Genomic DNA, 6000 nt, shown 5'->3' on the forward strand with positions numbered 1-6000 from the left:
GGGAACATATGTATATGTATAACTGATTCACTTTGTTATAAAGCAGAAGCTGGCACACCATTGTGAAGCAATTATACTCCAATAAAAGTATTAAAAAAAAAGTGCTCTTTATTCCTATTTTTCTGAGAGGTTTTTTGTTTGCTTTTTCTTATCATGAATGGGTGTTGAATTTTGTCAAATGCTTTTTCTGCATGTGTTGATGTGATCATATGATTTTTATCTTTAGCCTATCATTATGATGGATTACACTGATTGATTTTCAAATACTGAACCAGCCTTGCATTCCTAAAATAAGCTCCATTTGGTCATGATATATAATTCTTATATTGCTTAATTCTACTTGCCAATGTTTAAGGACTTTTGTACCTCTACTCATGAGGAATAATGGTCCATAGTTTTCTTTTTTGTACCGTCTTTGCCTGGTTTTTGTATCAAGGTCATGCTAACTTCATAAAATAAATTGGAAAATATTCCCTCCTCTTCTATTGTGTGAAAGAGTTTGTGTAGAATTAATGTTAATCCTGAAACTTTTGTTAAAATTCTCCAATAAAACATCTGAGTCTGGAGATTTCTTTTGGGGGAGTTTTAAAATTATGAACTCAATTTTCTTAATAGTTACAGGGCTATTCAAATTATCTATTTTGTATTGGGTGAGTTGTGGTAGTTTGATTTTTTGAGAGTAATTGGTCCATTTCATCTAAATTGTTAAATGTATGTATGTAGATTGAAGTATTTCTTTATTGTCCCTTTGATGTTTTCAGTGTCTTTGGCAATACTCCACATTTCATTCCTGATATTGGTCATTTGTGTGTGTCTCTGTTTTTCAGTCTTTCTAGAAGTTTGTCAATTTTATTTCCTTTCAAAGAACCAGCTCTTTGTTTCATTGATTTTCTCTATTTTTATATTGGTTTTAATTTCATTAACTGCTGCTTTTGTCTTTATAATTTGCTTCCTTTGCTTGCTTGCTTTAGGTTTATTTTGCTCTTCTTCTAGGTCCTTGAGGTGGAAGCTTAGATTATTGATTGTAGTTTTGATTTCCATCCTTTTATTCCCAAATTGCTTTTCTTGTTACATGTGAAATGAGTTTCTTGTTAGACAGCACATACTTGGGTATGTTTTTTAATACACTCTTCTAATCTGTGTGTTTCAATTGGTGTATTTAGACCATTTACATTTAAAATTATTGTTGATATGTTAGGTCTTAAGTCTGCCATTTTCTTTCTGCTTGTTCACTCTGTTTTTAATTTTTCTTTTCTTTTTCCCAACTTCCTGTGATTCACTTAAACCTTTTTTAGAATTCGATTTCGATTTATCTAAAATCAAAATTCGAGTGTATCTCTTTCTAGAGCTTTTTAAGTGGTTGCTCCAGGTATCACATTATATATACATAATTTATCAGTTTACTAGTGTCACCATCTTACCAGTTTGAGTGAAATGTAAAAAAGTTATCTCCCTTTATGTCAATTTATTCTTCTTCATGTAATAAGATTGTGTTAAATATTTCCTTTAATACATTTAGAAACATGTCAGACAGTGTTATAATTTTTGCTTCAACCATCAACCGTAATTTAAAAGACTCAAGGGAAGAAAGAAAGTCTATTGTATTGACCCATATTTTTGCTTGCTATATTCTTTCCTTCCTCCTGGTGTCCCAGGATTGCTTCTTTTATCATTTCATTTCTATTTAGAGAACTTCTATTAGCCATTCTCTTAGGGTAAGTCTGCTGGCAACAAATTCTCTTAGTTTTTCTTCATTCAAAAAATGTGTTGATTTCCTCTTCATTCCTGTAGGATATTTTTCTTGGATATAGGATTCTGAGTTGTCAGTTCTTTTCTTTCAGCACTTGAACAATGTTATGCCACCTCCTCTGGCCCCCATGGCTTCCGATAAGAAATTCACTGTCATTAGAATTTCCTCAGTGTGTTTTTCAGTGATTTCAAAATATTTTTTTTCAAGTTTGACTGTAATGTGTCTTGATGTGGATTTCTTTGGGCTTATTCTGTTTGGAATTCACTCAGTTTCTTAAATCTAAAAATGTATGTGTTTTGCCAAATTTGGGATGTTTTAAGTCATTATTTCTTCCAGTGCTTTTTCAGCCTCACTCTTTTTTTCCCCTATCCTTCTGGGAGTCCAATGGCATAAATATTAGACCTTTTATTAAAGTCCCACAGGCCCCTGAGGCTCTGATCCCTTATTTTCAGTCTAATTTTTCTCTACTGTGCAGATTAGGGAGCTATTATTGTTCTGTCTTCAAATTTAATGATTCTTCCCTCTGTTCCCTTCATTCTGTTATTGAGCCCATATAATGAATTTTTAAAGTTATTGTACTTTTCAGAAGAACCATTTGGTTCTTCATTATATCTTCTATGGCTTTTCTGTGATTCTCTGTTTTTTGAATTTGTTTCAACTTGTTCATAATTTCTTATCAAAACATTTTTATGATGGTTGTTTTCATATCTTAGAAATTCTAATATCTCTGTCATCTCAGTGTTGGCATCTATTAATTGTCTTTTTTTCATTCAGTTTGATATCATCCTGGTTCTTGGTATGATGAATGATTTTGATTGAAATCTGAATATTTTTAGTATAATGTTATAAGACACTAGATCTTATTTTAATCTTCTGTTTCAGATGGCTTCCTTTGACACTGCTCCAGCAGGAGAAGGGGAAGGAGAGAGAGGCACCACCTTGCTACGGCCAGATTTCTTCTTGGCCTTTGTTGACGCCTATTTGAAAGGTAGGGGAATGCTTCTTGTTAGTGCTGGGAGGGTGTGGGAGTTCTGGCTCCCATGAGGCCTCCAGTGACACCCCAGAGTGGAGTGGCCTCTGAATGTTAGAAGGTTATCCTGACTCTTCAAGCCCACCACTTCCGACACCACCAGTGGATTGGGGTAGCGGGGACATCTCATTACTGTCAGGTGGCGTTTGAAGTTTAGGGTTACCACATGACCTTCAGTGATCCTGCAGGGACATGGGGGTTTGGGGTGGGGAACTCCTTACTCCCTATAGGGAATGAAAGTCCCAGCTACATAGCCATCTCTGATAACACCCCAGCAAGGGTGGGGTGGGGTTTGGACACCTCTTGCAGCCTGGTGAGGGATGATGTCTAGAATCCCACGTGGCCTTTACTGTCATGGGTGGGGCTGGGACCACGGTGTTTTCTGTGATATTTAGTTACAGCTGAGTCGTTGTTTTCTAAAAGTTTACTACTTTCTTGCGAGGCTGCCCTTTCCTTGTCCCTTGGCTAGAGAGAGCAGGCTTTTTTGCTGAGGCTTTTCTGTCTGCATCTGTTGGTATTTGCAGGTTGCCTGCTTTGCCAGCACCCAGTCTGGGATGTCTGAGGCAACAAGAAAAATCATCACTGTGCTGTTTTTCAAGTCCTGGGATCCCTAGCCCATCTGCCTTCTTCTCTCTGCCTTTCAGAGTCTTCTTATGCTTGTTTTATATATTATGTCCAGGATTTTTAGTTGTATTTTGAAGGAGGGATAGAGAAAAGTACACTGACTTTATCTTCTGAAGCTGAAGTTCTGTTATCTTTATTTTTAAAGAATATAAAACATTTTGTTTAAAAATAATAATTTTAGAGTTATAGTTTGCACAGTCAGAAAACAAATACAGCAAATATTAAACAAACTTAGATGTGAAACTTAGAGATAAATACTCAGTATGGTCTTTTAAAGAAACATGCAGTCATTAAGACTATCTAAAACCTTCACAGAATAAAAAGAATGTTCCCTTATATTTAGAGTTCTTTATGCTTTCTTAAATACTTTCTTATATTTTGTCTTATTTGATCCTGCTGGGAATCCTGTGAAGGAGGTAAGGCATATATAACCATCGCAGTTTTACAGAAGGGGAAATGGGACTATAAAAGTCAGAACAAAACATAGGACCCATTAAAGATTTATACTAAACAATTGGCATATTTGTTTCCCTACTCTGAAATAAATAATTCTCTTTTATAGAAAATCATAAAACTAATCTTTCCTGAAGGCTTTCTTCCCTATCATCTAAAAAGAGAACATTTTACCTACTCTAAAGCTTCCAGGTTCCAACCATGAGAAGACTTGTTTGGAATCAATGAGAGGATGGGAATTTACTACTTCTCCACCCCCTTCAAAAATTCCGCACCATAACTTCTCCGCACCATAACTCATGAATCATCTTTTGAAAGTCTTGAGTTATATTCTGAATGCTCATCTGGACCCAAGCTGGAGAAATGGCATCTTCTTTGAATTTCAGATTCCTTCTGTGCAATGGAGGCCAAACCCTGCTGAGTTTCCCCTACCTGCTGCTGTATGGGCGGCACGCTGAAGCATGGGAACTATTCTGAGGAACATGTGATGCTGAAATGAGGTGGTGTCCATTCTGACCCTGAATTACAGGCAAAGCCAATGTTTTCTTGGGCACCAAAGATTTTCCCATGACAGAAAAATTCCTCGAGTGTGAGTTTCCATCGTCTGCCTCCATACCTTCTGCAGGAAGCAGAACTCACAGAGGAAGTGGTCCTAGGACTTTCTCTCGGAGATACAGCCTGGAGAACTTCTCTGTTTAGTTTGGTTTCCATGTACAGATATAAGAGATTCAAATGTAGAATCTATTGAAGAGGAGAGGGAAATAAAACAATACCTTAAACATGACAGATCTTTTATAAAATAATAAGAAAGGAAATGTTTGAGAGTAAGGAATTGAGTGGAATGCTGAGTTTATTTAGGTACTCAATAATGGCTCACCGACACATCCAAGGTATTACGACATGGAGAAACCATTTTCCCAATTAAGCCAGGGTCTGGGTCTTTTGTTTATTTTATCTGTTGCCCATTACTTCTGTCTGAGGCAATTGCTGGCAGCAGGAAGACTCAGCCTCTGTCCTCAGGGAGCTTCCAGCCCTGCTGAGGAGGCCAGACATAGAGACAGGAAGATGAGAAGCTGCAAGGGAATGGCACAGACGTGATGCTGCTTCTGTTATTTTTGGACTGGGCTGGCCCTAGGAAGTAGACCTGGGATGTAGCAGGGGGAAGAGGGGTCAGCCAAAGAGGAGAAGGGAGGAAAGGCGTGAGGGTGGGTCTCCACCTGTTCTTCAAGGGCAATGAATGGACATGCCTCCAGGACCTCTGCCAAGGACATAGTTTATGGAGGGACATAGTGGGAAAAGGGGGCCAAGAGACAGGACAGGTGAGACTGGGACTTTCTTTGGCAAGGAAGGAGCGCTCTTAAAGGCCAGTGGGGAAATGAGAGACACACAGAAGGAAACGCATCAGGAAGATGAATCCAGCAGTGGAGTAGAAGATGGGTTGCAGAGAAGAGAACTGCATACAGTGGTGACAGGTCATTTATTTAGAAAGAAATGTTCCCTTTTTGGTTAAACAACAAAACTCCGCAAGGGAATAATTAATTTGCATCCTCTTGATCTGTTTACAATCAATATGGTCAAATAAATGTCCAAAAATCTAAATTCAGCCAAGTTCAAGCTTTGTCAGCCCTGGGGATTCCTTAATATAACCACGAAGATATTATTCAACATCCTCTGAGCATCTTCAGTGTCCCTACACCGAATTACGCTCCTACATCCAATTTGGGATGCGGAACTGAAATTAGCATTTTTTTTTACTCACAAGAAAAGAAATATCTCACAATTTTGAATGCTAAGTTTTCTCAAAATTATAAAATTTGCTTCACTTTTTTATTGAAGTATAGTTGATTTACAATGTTGTGTCAGTTTCAGGTGTACAGCAAAGTGATTCAATTGTACATATAATACTTATATATCCATTCTTTTCCAGATTCTTTTCCCTTATAAGTTTTTACAAAATATTGAGTATAGTTCCCTGTGGTACTTGTTGGTTATCTACTTTATATATAGTAGTGTGTATATGTTAATCCCAAACTCCTAATTTATCCCTCCCCCTCCCCCTTTCCCCTTTGGTAACCATAAGTTTGTTTTCTATGTCTGTGGATCTATTTCTTTTTGAAAATAAATTAATTTGTATCTTTTTTTT

The sequence above is a fragment of the Globicephala melas genome, chromosome 16 (assembly GCF_963455315.2).
Source record: "Globicephala melas chromosome 16, mGloMel1.2, whole genome shotgun sequence".
NCBI classification, from domain to species: domain Eukaryota; kingdom Metazoa; phylum Chordata; class Mammalia; order Artiodactyla; family Delphinidae; genus Globicephala; species Globicephala melas.